The 18380-nt window shown below is 42.8% G+C and overlaps 1 pseudogene; it reads left to right on the top strand.

The window, feature by feature from the left end:
• Positions 1-14452: 14452 nt before the first annotated feature.
• Positions 14453-17262, top strand: LOC112938647 (regulator of nonsense transcripts UPF2-like; annotated as a pseudogene).
• The last annotated feature ends 1118 nt before the right edge of the window (positions 17263-18380 follow it).

Here is an 18380-nt window from a genome sequence, read left to right as displayed (position 1 = left end):
GGAGAAAAATAAAAAACAGAGTCCATATAGAAATACAATTTAGAAATAGCTGAAATTCGGAATTAAAAAAATAAGGAATATTAGAAATAAAGTATAGAGTTGATATAGGAATACAATTAGGAAATAATAGTAATTCGGAATTAAAAATAAGGAATATTAGAAGTAGAGTATAGAGTCCATATAGAAATACAATTAAGAAAAAAATAGAAAGTCGGAATTAAAAAAATAAAGAATATTAGAAGTAGAGTATAGAGTCTATATAGAAATACAATTAATAAAAAAAATAGAAATTCGGAATTAAAAAATAAGGAATATTAGAAGTAGAGTATAGAGTCCATATAGGAATTTAAAACTAACTAAGTTTCAGAATAAACATAATAAAACGAAAAGTAGTGTTTAAAGCCCGTATAAAAATACAATTTACAAATAACTAAAATCCGAAATTATGAAAAACATGGGAAGAAGAGTTTGAAGTCAATATAGGAATACAATTTAGAAGTAACTAAAATTTGAAATTAAAAATTAAAGAATATTGAAAGATGAGTTCAGAGTCCACATAAAAATACAATTAGAAATAATAAAAATTCAGAATTAAAAAAAAGAAATATTAAAAGACGAGTCTAGAGTCCATATAGGAATATATATAATTTACAAATAACTAAAATGTGATATTAAAAATAATTAATAACTAACACGTATATAAAATACAATATGAATATTACACATTAGTAGTTTCGTAAAGTTATTGCAAAATTTAAAATTATGTTGTCATTGTAATATATTTTAATAATATAATGAGAAAACATATATGCTATTATATGAGAGAAAATATAATAATGCTAGCAGCGCAATCTGTGCGGGCCATCATTTTGGTTAATGGACAATCCTACACAGTAAGCTACAGAAGTGGTAAGGTGTTCTTGACAAGCAACAGCCTTCAGAGCATTAAAAACTGCTCCCTATTCCCTATACCTAGTTGCAGCTTTCTTAAAGATCAAAAGTCTAATCCTGTACGAAAAGAACAATCAACGGAGGATCGATGACGCTGCAACAGAACAGAGGGATGGAGATAAACCACTATTATTGCGGAAAAGCAGTAGCAGTGGCTTGCCCCTTTGGAAGGGACTACTCCAAAATGTGGATCATGAACTTTTAGGCATGGACCCATAGGAGATTCTGCCCACAGTAGGGGTGTGTTTATTTCATACCAAGATTGGAAGTTTGGTTGAAATTGGAACGATGTGACGGAAAAGTTGAAAGTTTATCTGTGTAGGAAAATTTTGATGTGATGAAAAAGTTGAAAGTTTGAAGAAAAATCTTGGAACTAAACAAGGCCTAGTTGCCGCGCTTTGTAACTATGCATCACCATGTCCAAACTCCAAATCCTCCTCTTTTCTGGTTTTCCACTTATCCAAATTACACTGTCACATAGAGAAAATGGATGTCTGTTGTATGATGAGGACATTATTAGCTCGGACATGACCATGGCTATTTATATATTTATTAGCCAAAGGTTTGTTTTTCATGTGAAATTTATCTTTGCTGTCATAAAAACTGAAGATGTTTCCGTCAGAATTTTGGTACGTCATTCGCTTTTGAATCGGTTTTAATTTTATATTTTTGTCAAATCCTTTCATTTTTTTCTTACACCAGAGTGTTTCTCCTATCTGAGACGTGAGCGAATTAATTGAGCTCGCACCTTTTCACACGCCCCTTGTTGCACGCAACAATCGGGCCCACGCCTGTATCCATTTTCCACACACGCCTTTGCACGCCGCCACAATTGGGCCCACAACGCTCTCGTGCGCATGATTTTCCGCATGCCCGATTAGACCCGTGGCGCCCTCACACGCGCAATTTGCCCTTGCCGCATGTTCGATTGGGACTGCGTCGCCCTCGTCCGTGATTTAAAAATTGAAGTTGTTTTGTTCAAAACTATGGTATGCCATAGGTATCCGATTCCTGTGACGCGTAACATTCATTACGAAGTCACGACTTGCGAGCAAACTTCGAAAGAGATTATGTGTGACATGGATTCCAAGCGAATGAAACTCGCAGAGTTCGTGTGGATATCACTGACGTCGTTGCTTAGATCATCCAATTCCATTCGTACTACACGACACGATTCTTGGGACATGTTACCATGATTTTAAGTCAATCTCCACGCATCCTCATACGTACTAGCAGGGATACTGTTACAATAATCCATAAGAATCAGTTTTACTTTCGAAAAGAACATGCCAACCGAAATAAAGGATGATCAAAATTGCTGATTTCATCCGTCATCAATTCCAACCCAACTTGAGATAAAGCTGGACGACAAATCGAGCTCGTTGTTTGAAGGCCTCATTGTTTGGTTTATGCTTATTCCTATAAGTCAAATATTAAACTTTAGAATTTAATTTTGAATTTGACTTTTTGGTTATTTATTCTTTTGAATTGCTAAGAACATGTATATAAAAGATTTTCATACAAATAGTCTTTTATCTGGCAATAAGCGATACAGTAAGCACATGAATAAACGAAACAATGGGTTGTTTATCCATGGATACATATGCACAAATTAAATTGGCTCTACCCGTTGCAACATAATATGTCATATATTTAAATAAACATTATTGCACTATGTATTTTGTGTGTTCTTGTTTGTAGAGGTACTTGCTTAGGTAAAAGAAAATAAACTGAGCACAACTAATTACGGATGATCAAAGTAGTTGATTGGAGACCAAACCAAAACTTTTCCTAAGTCTACTCCTAAATCGTCATGTCATTTTTCTCCATAGAAGGCAATATATGAAGTTATGCATGTTTTGATTTGAATTCAAGCTAGCCTCCTGACAGCGTCAATTTCAAACGAACCTAGCCACTGATCTAGAAGGAATCTCATGACCCATAAGTACTTGTTACAAAGCTTATATAATCTACTTTCAGATGGTTTTGGTCCCACATCAAAATTCCTACTAAGTTGTTGGGAACCTGCAAAAAAACAATGCATCTTATTCAGTCCGAATCTGACTTGGGTCTTGAGCATTGTAATTGTGTCATGGGCTAAGTCGAAAGGGTGGAAGCCTTAAAGCTAACCCTAGAATGTTACTAATCATATTTATTCATTCAGTAGCTGTTACAGATTAGAGTCGAGTTTTGCTTAGATTATTTTTGCCATTAGTTTAGTTTGTGGAACCCAAATTCGAATGCTTATTCATTCATATGCAGTTGAGTTGCACTCTTCCTTGTTTTTGCTTGTGTTCTTCGACTCACATGCAAGAATTAGCCTTCTTGATGAGGTCAATCGGGCAGCGCACATTTGATAACCAGAGCAGATGTCATGCTGCGATTGTAGGGTTCGGCTCATGTTGATCAGAGGCCGAATTGTGTTTATCAAGTTTCCGTCAAATCAAGAGTTATCAATACCTATCAAAAGATTGGAATGCTAGTTCTTCATCAATGTATTTGACCGTGCCCAGGACCATATATAGCTTCAAATCTTCCGGCCGTTCTCAGTGGATCAGTTATGGTGCTCCAATAACAACTTCGATCGTCTACAACAGGACGATAACTGATCAGTTATGGTCCGGAGCATAGAGGATTTTTTTTTACTATACTTTGTATTTGTTTAATCGATCATGTAGAATAAGATGATCGATTAAACAAATACAAAGTAGTAATAAAAATCCTCTTTGTTAGTTGAAGATCGAAGCTCGGAAAGCTCCTCAGGATTGCATGCGCATGACTAATATAATCTATCAGTTGAAATGTACGAACAGACAAGATCGAGAGGTCGAGTTAAAGTTTCCGAATTGTAAATGACAATGTCGATCATATCGTTAAGATCATTAGAGCAAGTTTAATAGTATAGTCAACTACTGGCTCCAATTCATCTATAACCAATTTAATAGCTCATTCATACAATAGATACATACTACACTATTAATACCAAGTCCCACCTATCATACACACACTGCGTTTAAGAGTCTGTGCTACAGCTGGACCCGCTGTCCTTCTCTCTCCTTATTTATCTTCTTAAAATATGTTTGTAGCTGGCTTATAGACTGCTATTGTACATGCTCTTACATAGTACTCATCATAAACTGACGTACAAACGTACAGAGCACACACCTTACACGAAGATCGTCGCGGGACCATGCCAGGCGCCCAGGCCTGCATTGTGCATGTGCCACAAGCAACTGATCTATTCTTTGAGATTTTGCCCCGATCGAGTTGCTAGCTGCATGCGGACGAGCCTAAAATAGAAAAGGCAGCTGGCGAGGTGGTCGAGAGCTAATTTTTTGTTTACATATAAAGCTGGCAATAGGATAGGCGAGAGGAAGGCTGCATGGAATTCAAATGCTGTCGATCGTCTCGTCAGTCTGTCGCCTGTATCTTCGCTTTATCGATTCATCCGGCGCAGCGTGGGCCTGCGCGGCGATCCGGCTGATTCGCACCGTGCACATTATCAAGCCTGATCAATCGCTTGTTGTCGATCGAGCCCGATCGCGTCAATCTTTCCGCCCACGGTTTCTAACACCCTTCGCGAACTCCCACTTGGGGTGCCTGCACTGCACTGCTACCGCCTCCACAGCCCGACCCCGCCGCTGACCCGGCCCCACGCCGTCGCTGAGCTGGGTCTCCGCGCCGGATCTGGACGCCGCCGGCCGCTTGCTCCGCCGTTGCTCGCTGCTGCTGCTACTTGCGCCGCCGTCCCCACTGCTACTCGCGTGCTCTTGCCACTCCTCGTTGTTGCTCCATCGCCGTCGTCGCGCGGGAAGAAAGTAGGAAGGGGATGAAGGAAGAAGAAAGGAGAAGAAGGGCAGTTTGGTCCAGAATTTATTGGATATGCAGCTAAGGGGTAAAGAGTGGCATATCTCGAATATGTGTAAAATTATAATAGCATGGTTCTAAATACATAAATACTAGTGGCATATTTCAAAACCGGCATATTTTTAATGGCCAGTATCTAATTAACCTATAATATAATGGCTATCCGGCGAGAGGCCAAGGCAAAATCTAGCTCCCCATAAGATGTACTAGTATATATTACACGATCTCTCAAGAATACTCGTAGTGGAGTATACTAGAGCGTGAGCATGTGCAAAGCGAGGGGGGCGATCCAAGGAAGATACTGTGTACCAAGGCTCTGTTTGTTATGGGGAGATACGAGAGATTGAGTCTCGTTTTCCGCGCGCACGCTTTTTAAACTACTAAACGGTGCGTTTTTTTTAAAAAAATTTCTATAGGAAAGTTGCTTTAAAAAATTATATTAATCCATTTTTAAAATTTAAAATAGTTAATACTCAATTAATCATGAGCTAATGGCTCACCTCGTTTTACGTATCTTTCCAATCTCCTTAATCCCCTTCTCCTCAAACACACCCCAAGTCATCTATACGCAGATAGTATACGAGTTACGACTGTACGAGATACAGCATGGCTGTGACTGTGAGGCTGTCGCGGCAAGGGCGCACGTACGTCACTAGCCACGACGTCCATCGTCGTCGTCGTCCATCGAGGAGCATGTGAACGGCCGAGAAATGGCCGTCGTCACTCGTGCGGGAGCTGAACAAGCAGGGAGCGTACTTGGCTATCTGTCTTTGCTTGTGGAGATACCAGCTAGTAGTAAATTTTGTGCATGCATGGATGCATACCACGTCATTACTGCCACCACTACAGTTCAATTAGTCGGCTCCTTTGAGGTGTCTTCAAAGGTGTCGGTTTAGGAACCGACACCTTTAAGACTCCACGAATTAAAAAAAAGGTGGTTCGATGCATCAGCTCGAGCAACTCCACTTCATCCCAACAAGATAAAAAAAACACATAAAAGATTCAAGATTAATGAACATATGAACACATAGCATCAACAACATCATCCATGAACACGACGGCATAAAAAAGAACATCAGAAAGACATCAAAACATGGCTTCTCCACCCCTCTTGCTAGTGTCCTTCTCCACCACTGCCGTCGTCGCTGCATGGGGAGGGCGCGGTGTCCACTGTTGCTGTCACCGAGGTCTGCCACCTTTCCTCCCGCCGGATCTGGCGGAGGGGAGGGTTTGGGCGCCGCCACCGCCATCACCGGAGGACGCCGTGGTCTCCCCTCCTGCCAGATCTGGTGGAGGGGAGGGCGTAACCCGCCGCCGCCACTTCCGCTACCACCGGACCACCGAGAGAGAGAGAAGGACAAGGACGGGAGGGGATAAGATGTCTTATATGGATAAGGTCGACGCTTGATCGGCTCGTCAGCTCGGCTCAGTTTGGTATAGGTGCCGGTTTTTTTTTTAAACCGACATATAATTTATTATAGGTGTCTGTTTTTAACAAACTGCACCTATAATATATTATTAGTGCCGGTTTTTCTTTAGAACCGACACCTATAGTTGCTTAAAGGTATTAGTTATATGTGTTTTTAGATCGTGGAGGAGGGAAAAGCACTTAGGTGCCAATTTTAGCTATTCTGACACCTATAGTACCGATCTCTACGTCTTTTTATCTTTTTATAGTTGTGTGCATCTTCTCCTCTGATCCCGGACATGCATTCAAGACTTTGTTTGCTCTCAGGTCACATGTGAGGGTTGAGGCCTTGCACGAGACATACCAAAAATTACATTAAGCTCTCATTAGAACGTAAAAACATTTTAAAAAATAGGAATAGAATATTGTGTCCTAAAAAACCCCGCTGTAAAGAAGTGGCTAGAGTCTATACAGGAATGTAATTTAGAGATAACTAAAAGTCCAGAATTAGAAAACAAGGAATATTAAAATATGAGTTTAGAGTCCATATAAAAAATACAATTAAAAATAACAAAAATAAATAATATTAAAAGAAGAGGCTAGAGTCCATATAGAAATATAATTTACAAATAAGAAAATTCAGAATTAAAAATATAAAATATTGGAGGAGGAATTTAGAGTCCATATATGAGTATGATTTAGAAAAAACTAAATTTTAGAATTTTAAAATAAGAAATATTGAAATAAGGGTTTAGAGTCCATATGAAATAATATTTATAAATAACGAAAATTCATAATTTTAAAATAAAGAATATTGAAAGAAAAGTCTAGGTATATAGGAATACAATTTAGAATTAACTAAAATTAAAAATTTTAAAAATAATTTCATGTATGTATAATACAATATAAATATTACACGTTGGTCAGTTTGGTAAAGGAAGTACATAATTTAAAATTATGTTACCATTTTAATATATTTTAATAATGTAACATAAAAATATATATGCTATTATGTGAGAAAAAAAAATAAAGATGCTAGTTGCGTAATGTGCGCGGACCAGTACGGTCTTCCTCTGCACATTGGACTATAAATTTTAACAATTTGACCATTTACAAAAACTATTTTTACAAATGAACCGCCGCCAAAACTTATTTAAAAAATGACCCTTTTGTTTAGCGCCAAATCGTGTGGCACTGAATTTAGACACCTCAGCGCCAACTAGCGTGGCGCTGAATATGTATTGGCACGCTGACTTAGCCTCCCATCTGCGGTGGCACGGCACTCAGTACCAGTTAACGTGGTGTTGTGGTGTTTAAGTTCAGCGCCAGATGATTTGGCACTGAAAAAAAGGTTCATTTTTAAAATAAGTTTTGGTGGTGGTTTATTTGTGAAATTAGTTTGTTCAAATGGTCAAATTGTCAAAATTTGTGACATTGGACAGCCGTAGGATTCGATCCATACCAACCCATGCGGTGCTTGCAAAGTTTGCAGTCTCTGCGTAGAGATCGGGAGCATCTGTCCTTGCTTTGGACCCATGAGTTGGTACAACCGTGGAGCCTTGCGCCTGTACGCATCAAGCCCCGGAGGGCTGGAGGAGGCTAGAGGCCTAGAGCCCATGCATGTTCGTGCGATCGCATTGGAGATTGGCTCTCGTCGGATGCCATGGCTCTCAAGCTCATGCTGTGCTGGCTGGCTCTAACAATAGTTATGACCGGTCGATCTCCCCTCCGATGTGCTGAACAGCTTCGTTATTTTGATCTCATATCGCCGACGTCACTGAAAATATGGTCCCTCTCCATCAATCGGATGGTAGTTGAAGACCATGATCTTTTCTGTTTTTGTCATGCTAGTGCCAATGTTGAAATCTTACTCTAATAACTCTCTTGGCTTTATCATGGTGTAAGTAAGCTTACCTGACAGCAATATTCAGAGAATATGCTCCCTAGATAGTCAGATTGCCTTGACAGGGAGAAACTGTACCAGCATTAATTAGTTCGACTGATCTTGTAGCACATCAGTCATCAGACAACAAGAGCGTTCTAATTATACTGCAATTCTAGCGCAGTCAGATCGCCTAGGATATTAGGGCGGCGTGTCCATACGCAAATTAACTTTGCATGGTTACGAATTGACTAGTTGAATCTCGCCGCATTTCCAAATTGTCGTATGTATCTTTGAATGCTGTAGCTTATGTCATTCCTGAACGGTTCAACTATATTCTGCTAAGAGAATAGATCTCTCTCTGGTTCTTTTTTTCTCCACTTAATCTCGCCGTTGATTATTATACTTATGAAGTTTGGTAAAGTAATAGTACTTCATAAGGGAAAATGTACAAACTCCTAATAATCCATTACTGTTCTGTCAGCTCTGGACCGTGATATGCAAATATCAGGGGAAATCTGAAGGAAAGTGAGAAGTTTTGATTCATGAACTAGTGGCATATATTTTGGTACCATCGTTGATCTATCATGGTCAACTTTAGATGCAACTCACTTTTCTGAAGTACACTGTAAAATCAAGGTGAAAATGCCAGTGATCAGTGGACACTACCTTTTTCTCAGCGGATCTTTGTACTAGATTGCATGCTTGCGTCCTGATGGCACCATATACTTCTAAATATCATGGATCTCAGATCTTGTTAGGTCACTGGTCGAATTCTGCCTTGTATATACTACTATCCAGGGACCAACGTCCAACAATAATTGCCCAACTAATGGTATACTTCGTGCTCCTGATGCCACAACGATATATTAGTGATTGATAAGACTTCATCATATCAAACTTCCTAGATAATATGATCAGGTAAGAGCAGCGCAAGTTTTATACAAATAATAACATGGAGATCAGGGCCAATGGTCACACTGATAGGGATGAAAACGGTGTTAAGAAATTCGGTGGTGTGCTTTCATCACCAATACATGCAAACATCAGCAATCTGAAGAAAACTCCCAATTAGCTGGGGCTGAAAGCAACTACATCTATAACTCTATATGGAGTACTACTAATTAAACAATCTTTTTTTAAACATAAGCTTTCATTTAATCACCAACTCCAGGCATATCACCGGAGACTAGGTCATTTACAAAGCTTGGCGCCTGGCACGAGAACACGTGCGAGTATGAATAAATGTAACCATCTTACGAAAGAGAAACAGTGAAGGAATATGTTCATCTGAGGTCTCTTAACTTGTCAACGAATTCGATTTTCGTCCCTCAACCGAAAAACCAGACACAACGGGTCTCTCAACTATCAAAACCGGTACAAATTAGGTCTCTCAACGGTTTTGAGGATGGTTTTGGTTGACGTGGCGCCTACATGGCTAATTTGACTCTGTCTTTATCTGACGTGGCATTGACATGGCGCTTACATGGCAATTTGATCCGGAAAAATAATAAAACCCGTGGGACCCACATGTCAGTTCCACACACACAAATTAATAAAAAAAATCGTGGGGCCCACGTGGGCCCCATATGTCATCGTCACCCCTCCTCTTCTTCCTCCTCTCTTCCCATCTCCCTTCTCTTCATCTCTCTCCTCACTGACCGGTGGAGTGGGGCGGCAGCGACCAGAGCGGGCGATTGTCGGGGCGGCCGGCGGGAGCGGAGCAGGGCGGCGGCGGGCCGTGGGCAGAGCGGCAGCGGCCGGAGCGGCAGTGGCAAGAAGCGGGGCACCGCAGCGACGATGCTCGGTGAGGAGGGAGTCGCGGCGACGAGGAGGCGCCGCGGCGGGGAGGCAGCCATGCTGCGTGGCGCTAGCGCTGCTCTCCTCCTGCTTCTCGGCGTCCCCAGGGCCGGGAGCTCCCGCGGGGCCCTTACTGACGGTGGCCGCGGTTGGGGAGATGGCGGCGGATGGCTCCTCGGCTGACTCAGTGGAAGGGTTCATCGCTTCCTCTGCCTTGGCGTCGGGGGTGCCCGCCGGGGCCTCCTCCGGCTCCTCGCTCGCGCCGGGTGCAGACGCCGGCGACGTGGCGGTCGAGTCTTCGTCTTCTTCTTCCTCCGCTGGGGTGGTGGCTGCCGGCTGCACCTCCTCTGCCTCACCAACCGGCTTCGCGTTTCCTCCATAGCCGCCACCTCCTCTGCCGCGGCTCCCTCCTCGCCGGCCACCTCCCGCCGCTCCTGCCTTTTTTGCCGGGCGCCGTCGGTCGTCGACGTTGCACAACGCAGTCGGGGTACGCGAGCACGTGGAGGACGCCACTGAACACCACGTCGCGCTTCGCCCATGCGTTGGTCTCCGACGAAAAGACGTCCAAGGTGATGCCGATTTCCCCGATTCGCCCGCCGCTGCTTTGGCCGCCGTCGCCCCTCTCCGTCCGCCGCCCCGTATGGAAGGAGAGAGAGGATAGCGGGAAGAAGCAGTGAGGATGACATGTGGAGCCCACGTAGGCCCCACCATTTTTTATTAATTTGTGTATGTGAAACTGACATGTGGGTCCCACGGGTTTTATTATTTTTCCAGATCGAATTGCCACGTAAGCGCCACGTCAATGCCACGTCAGATAAAGACCGAGTCAAATTAGCCACGTAGGTGCCACGTCAGCCAAAACCACCCTCAAAACCGCTGAGGGATCTAATCTGCACCAGTTTTGATAGTTGAGGGACCAGTTGTGTCTAGTTTTCCAGTTAAGGGACGAAAATCGGATTCATTGACAAGTTAAGGGACCTCAGATGAACTTATTCCAACAGTGAATAAATGTAACCTTATTTTGGGCCGAGTATGAACAGTGTTTGATGAAGTGGGCCAAGAGGCCCAAATAATAGTAAGCCCACCAAGGCCTCTATTTCAGCCTCGTGACTTGTCCCGTTGGCCTCGTGCTCCCGCAAACTCTTCTTCTCCGAACCCTCCCTCGCTCTCCGGCACCGACCTGGCCGTCGCCGTGCAGTGCTCGTCGCCGGGAACCGCCGCCTTGACGGTACGCACCTTTCCCTCCCACTTTCTCTTGGGATGAATGGTTGAAGGCGCGGCCGCCCATCCGCTCGGTTCGGGAGCTCCCCCTCTCCGCCTTGTGATGCTTTGTGTTTTTGTTTTTCGATGCAGTTTCCGGAATTTTTAGGTTTCAGGGGTGTGGATTAGACCATCCGTTTGGTTCGATCTCTTGCGGTTTGCTCGTGGGTGGGTTCGCTGTGTTAAATCAATGTAGGCACCCAGTGATTCCACCACCTCTGTGTGTGTGTGTGTGTGTGTCAATTGGGGGTGAAGTGGCTGTGGTTCGAGCCCAAGTTTCGGCTGTTGCATAGCGCATTCATCTCGGTTCCTGTGGATATGTCCATGGCAGAGTAGTGTGCCCTAATGTGTCCTATTACTCCATTTCTAGGGTTCGAATTTTGCTAAGTTACTAGTTCTCTAGTCCTTCTGCTTGTTCTAATATAGAGAGATTGGGTCCCCATATATGTGTATTTAAGAGGCATTTTTCGTTAACATGCCTAATGAGGATTCTCCATTTACTTACTGAATGTCAGTAAAAGTATGGGGGTGTTAATGCGCTTGTTTTGTTGGCAGCGTTGCATGATTGTCCACATTTGGCTGGTGGAATGAAATGGGGGAGAAGGAAAATGAGAACCGGAAGGAAAATGATGAATAGGCGGATCATAGCAAAAAAGATGATAAGGTGATTGCATGTTAGAGACCCACTTCAACAATCCAATTTCAGAAGTAGCAGTACCAATCCAATATATGGGACAACTAATTCTATTGCAATGGTGGAGGGTTTGGAGGTGGAAGATGGAGCAATACAAGGAGCTAGAAGGTTCTAGAAGCTGGGGGAATGGAGAGGTGGAGGAAGGAGAAGGATACTCGACAAGGAGCCAAGCCGGCCTCCAGGTCGCCGCTGCCATTCGTCCAGCCGCCGAAGCCAGCCACCACCGTTACCTTAGCCAAATGATTGCCCGATCGATCTCCTGTAGGCTGCTGCTGCTCATGTATTGTTTCAATTGGACTTGTTTGGGCTACATGGCCATGGGCTGACCAGCCCGTGGTGCAGTGAGTGGCCCATGTGCAGCCCACCCGAGACACTGACATTGCAATATAAACTCAAGTTGCGGTGCACATATGTCAACTGGAGGGAACCACTTATGTCAGACCCAAGAACAGAGATGACAAAAAGAAGTCACGCAAACACATTTCTAGAGAAAATGATGCTGTCAGAAATGGAGATCTTGAAAGAGCAAAGGCAAGAGTCACAGAAGGTGCTAATTTGGATACCTTGATACAGAAGCTCCCAGGATGTAGTAGTCGAGATCTGATCGATCAATTGACGGTAAAAACACATGTTGTGTTACGTTCATCTATGCATTTTAGACAATTCCCCTTATTCTCGAGCTGCCTTTACCTTCTCCAGGTAGAGTTTTGCTATCTGAATTCTAAAGCAAACAGGAAGAAACTTGCATGGGCCTTATTTAATGTTCCAAGAACATCATTGGAACTGTTAACTTACTATTCCCGATTAGTTGCCACCTTGTCAACATACATGAAGGATCTTCCAAGTATTACGTTGTCAATGCTTGAAGACGAGTTTAATTTTTTGATAAATAAGAAGGTTTGCCACTTATTCATGTATTGCTCCTCTCCTCATCTGCCATAATTTACCGAGTTTGGTTATGGCCCCATCAGCTTTTGCACATTTCTGTGGTTCTGTAGTTAGCTCTATGGGAACAGAAAACATAAACAGGCCTACCTACTCATCAGCAGTTCAGCATTAACTATTGTTCTTGGTCATGTCCTTTTCAGGATCAGATAAATCTTGAAACAAAAATCAGAAACATTTGATTTATCGGGGAGCTGCGCGAATTCAAAATTGCACCTTTAGGCCTTGTTTTTTAGGTGTTTGAAGGTATGCACATCAACATGGAATCAATAGTTTCCTGTTTATTGTATCTTGGTTTGAATTTCTCAATTTCCTTATTTGTTTGTTTTACCAACTTTTAGCTGCTACTGAATAGTGTATAGTTCTGCATGTGCTGTGTTGCTTGTCAGGAGTTACAATTTATATGATTTCAGTTTGGCTAAGAATTGTCTCCTGTGTTCTAGATGGAAAAATAATTAGTGCATTATACTTAGGCACCTAAATGCTAACCAGCTTGCCACACACAAATTCAGCCTTGAGAACAGGGAACATAATTAGTTATGAATGCCTCTGTTTGACAAGTTTTGAACTTAATTAGATATGTGATATTCTGTTCTTTCAGGCAAGCCTAGATGATTTCAGCCATCATAACATTGATGTGGCCTGCAATCTTCTTGAGACCTGCGGATGCTTTCTATATCGTTTACAGGAAACTACAATTCACATGTCAAACATGCTGGAGATACTTTGGCGGTTAAAAAATGTCAAGAATTTGGATCCATGCCACAACACACTTGTAGAAAATGCCTACTACTTATGCAAACCACCAGAAAGATCCACAAGAGTCTCTAAAGTTCAACCACCTCTATATTGAGTAGGATTTTCTTCCTTCTCTGAAATGTTCTCTAGTTCTCTTCACTGGTAATTGCATTTGACTTATATTCCCAACAAACCACTGTTATGCAGTACATAAGGAAGCTGCTCTTCATGGTCTTGACAAGTCAAGTGCTCACTATGTGCTTCATCAGCTACAGAAGTTACCTTGGTCTGAGTGTGAACCGTATCTGTTGAAATGTTTTTTAAAGGTTCATGGGGGAAAGTATAGCCAAGTTCATCTGATTGCTCAACTGCTGGTCTTAGTCACTATCATGAAGATTTTGCGGTGGCTGTGGTAGATGAGGTTAGTTTCTTTAATTGAGTCAGACTCAGACCATTCCAAGAGAAGGCAGCTACGCAACTTCTGTACTTACATGAAAATGATATGGCATGCGAAGTAACATTACGACTAATGAAGCCAGTATGTTGACCTATACTGCATACTTTTTCTTTTTACATGAACCTATTCTGCATACTTGTATGTTTATTTGCATGACCTTTGTTGCATTTCTGTGATCTCTGACCTGCTTCTTTTGTAAGAAGAAATACTAGCAAGGTATTCCATCTTTTTACAGTTTTGTTTTACTTGAAATTTATATATTTATTTGTGTTCAATTTAGATCAGCAGTGTACTGTTACTTCCTAGGGTGATTTTCATTACAAATATGGTATCTACATCTTTAGCAGCAAGTATCAAATCATGATTCCCTTAATTTAATGATGGTTTTTATTCTAATGGGTTAACTAGAACACTGATGATTTTGTACTTTGTTTATCTTGATTCAGGTTCTAGAGGAAATAAGAGTTGGGCTTGAGCTGAATGACTATTCAATGCAGCAACAACGGCTTGCCCACATGCAATTTTTTGGGGAGTTATATAACTACGAGCATATTGGCTCATCTATTATATTTCAGACACTATACCTTATCATTGTATTTGGTCACAAAACACCTGAAGTAAGTGTGCTTGCAAAATAGGAGCACCTTACTTTATTTTCTTATCTTCTATGCTGATCTAGAAAAAGAAAAATCAGATCTTGGCATGTATGATGTCAAGTTCTAGTTGTTTCTTGGTGCATTTCTTCATTTCAGAATGGCTTAAAGAACTACATACTTTTTAATATGATAACATTCTTGCTTAAAATTGCAAAATATATAACTTATGTACGCTGAAACTTTCCGTGTGTATTTCTTATCTGCAAACCAGAATGTGTTTGTTACAAAATCCTCTTGCTTCATGCATGCTTCACTGTCTCTCTTAAAATAACTGATATGTTGTCACTTATCACTGAATCTACCCTTTATCCTGTGGCTGTGCAACATGATCTGCTAGACCCTCCAGAAGATTTTTTTCAGGATTAGGCTAATCACTGCACTTCTCCAGACTTGCGGACGCTATTTTGATAGAGGCTCTTCTAAAAGAAAGCTTCACATATTTTTGTTGCGTTTTCAGAGATATGTTCTTAGCAAAGGGTCATTACTGCGTGATGTAGAGTTTGATGTTGCAATTTCATAGCATGAATTTCTCTGATTCTTCCTGGTATATGTAGCCATTAGGTTATAAATTCAATATAAGTGGAGAAGAGCTGGTGAGATGCACCATGTTAAATGTATGGTGCAAGGTGGGGCCAAATTGGTTCCTCCTTCAGCTCTTTTCTTTACATAATTGCTGCCTGCCTGAGTTTTAAGGGGGCAGAAAAAATCTGGTTGTAGTTGGTAGTAAGGTACTAAGTTTCCAACGTTTTTTTCCTGCAATCTGGACTAATGAACTGTAATGTTGACCTTCTACTTCATAATGAAGCAGGGGGGTACTTTGGAAGTCATATCAACAATAGGCAGAAGATTCATTGAGATTTGTAGATTTAGGCGACTAACAGAATATTCTGGATCCACTGCAATCACAACTTACAATAATACAATATTTGTAAAAGTCACTCAACAACTTGACTTGGAACAGAATTATTATTGCTTTATATGTTTGTTATCTATATTTGCTAGGATAACAGCATAGAGCATCACTACTATGTTTCTAAGCAGATATACCAACATTATAGTTTCTTATGCACAAATATTTGTTGTTGGTGACATGTAAAAGTACCTTCTTTGGTCTGGACTGCTTTTGTGTGCTTGCTCTTGTTTTGTAGCTCTCAGTTCTGCATTACTTCAGTGGCATGTTAGATCATTGAGACTGTTTAACTTACTGTACTTTCAGTGACTACAAGCTAACTCCTTTTACATGCAGTGCAGGATTTGTTTGCTCATCTAGGATCTAACATGACTAGATATTCATCTATGGAAGAACTGAGTGTTGCTCTGATTGAGCTTGAAGCAAATGGGTATGTTGCATCAGCTGAGAAATGTGGAAATGAATGGCACTCAGGCAGCAAAGAGCAGACGAAACAATCTGATTATGTTTCTTTTGATGCTAATCACAAGAGCTCAAGAGACAGGATTGATGAAAATGGAAATGATAATGAAGAACTGGCAGTGAGAGCTATTCAAATGGAAGCATCTATCAGGATGGACATGAAGACACTGATTTTCCAAGCGAAGGGAGATCCGATGGAAGATCTGAGGAGGATGACAATGGCGATGATAACATGCCTGTTGGTTTTGATGATGAAGAAATTCCTCAGATGACAATGGCGATGATAACATGCCTGTTGGTTTTGATGATGAAGAAATTGTTCATGTTAAAAAAGAGGATGTATGAGTTGATCCTAACGAGACTTTGATCGGGGGCTGAAAGCCCTTTTACAGGAGAGCCTGGAATCACGTAAGTTGGAGCTGCGGGCCAAACCCACTTTGAACATGGTGATACCAATGAATGTGTTTGAAAGGTCAAAGGACTTAAGGGCCACTGAACTAGAGAATGGAGGAGAAAATGCATCCGTGAGTATCAATGATGGGGATGGTGGCAAGGTGTGTATCAAGGTGCTTGTGAAGAAAGGGCACAAACAGCAGATAAAGGAAATGTTCATCCCTGGAGACTGCTCACTTGTTCAGAGCACAAAGCAGCAAGAGGCTGCTGAGCTTGAGGAGAAGCAAAGCATCAAGAATTAAACAAAACGTCATTGCAAACTGGGGACTGAAGCCAAGGAGGAATCAACGCAGGCAGCAGTATCAGGTCTGCTGGGCGTGGCAGCTGGGATGCTGGTTCAAACAGACGTGGAGGTGCTCGGCGGCGCTACCACATCACTGGTGGGTTCAACTATGGTTATGGCAGAAGTCGAGATCATAAACTGGCTGCCACATCCTTTGCCTCAGAAATGATCCGTCTGTATAGTCATCCCGAGGAAGTGAAGGTGCACGACTGTGAGGTCGCTCTAACATTACTCGATGACGGATGAATAGATAATCGTGGAATCCTCCTCCAGTATTTTACTGACATCCGTTGTGCCCGCAGACTGCATCTTCCATTCATCCATTGTGCCCGCAGGCTGCATCCGAAGACCCTAAGCTTGAGGATTCAGTTTACTCGCTTTCTCAGTGCCCTTTTTACCCGTTCGAGCTGTACGCGCGCCACTCCTGGACTCCTGGTGCCTGAGTGCCTCCCATCATCTGGTACCAACACTACCCCTCTTCCTTCCTCCCCCTTCATGATTAACACCTCTTGCTCGATACGCGTTTGTGCGCGTCTACTATTTCCACCCAGCAATTACGACGGGGTAAAGCAAAAGCGAGGCGCCCGGGGTGACCGGCGCGCGTGACCCCGATGCCAAGCCCCGCTCCCCCAATGCGATCGCGCCGCGGTGCTCGTCCGAGTCCACTACGGGTTGGCACACCGGTGTCGCGTCCGATGTTACGCAGGGCGCCCGACCCGCGCATCTACAGGGAGCGCATCGTCGCGGCAGTAATCCATGATTACGGCTCGGAATTCTCCGTCCGTCCCTGCCCCTTCGGAGCGCACAGGCCACAGTGCCCCCACAATCACAAGGCCCAAACGGAATCGACCTCTTTACGCCTTCCAATCCATATGCTCCTCTCTCTTTAGTCTTTACTCTTTACACGGGTGGGCACCCTGCATATGGGGCGTCGTCGTCCTAGCTAGTAGCGCAGTTGCCATCTCGGAGGAAGGATCCATGCAACTGACTCATCAACAGCCATCTTTAAATCTTCTTTTCCCGGGCTCCTGACACTGGTGAGCGAACTTACGGCTTTAGGCTGTCCATCCATAGTTGCTGGAGCACTAGGGGAAAATAGTATCTGGGTGGCCTCTGGAATCTCTGGAGAAGTGGATTCTGTCATGGTGTCACTTGCAGCATCACCTTTTATTCCTCCAAGGAATCTGATGTGCGCGGCGCAGCCGTGGTGGCCTCGACGCCTCGCGGGGGAAGGGAAGGGGGAGCCTTGACTTTTCGGGATGTTTTGACTCTTGCGTGAGGTGCTAGATTCTGCGTCGCGCTGCCTGCCTAGTTGGGTTTCCCGGTTTTGTTAGTGTGGCGCGAATAAAGCGGCCGGATTCTGTTTCTTCCTGCCTGCTTTAGCCGTGGGATTGTGGTGCATGCTCCCCCTCTCTTTTCTCTTCACTTGTTCTTCTTGATCCGACTTGGATAAAGAAGCTAGCCAGCCACCGCATCTATGCGTATAATATCTAATCCCTCCTCTTTCTCTCTCTCTCCAGAGTCCAGTCTCAGGTGACCTTGATGTGGAAAAATAAGTAATGCATGCTTAGTGTGCCCGTGTTTGTGTTAGTGCCTTGCTTTATGTGTAAGCTA

This window comes from Oryza sativa, chromosome 4 (assembly GCF_034140825.1).
Source record: "Oryza sativa Japonica Group chromosome 4, ASM3414082v1".
In the NCBI taxonomy this organism is placed as follows: domain Eukaryota; kingdom Viridiplantae; phylum Streptophyta; class Magnoliopsida; order Poales; family Poaceae; genus Oryza; species Oryza sativa.
Note: the sequence above shows the minus strand (reverse complement) of the source record. Positions and strands in the feature narration are given on the sequence as shown.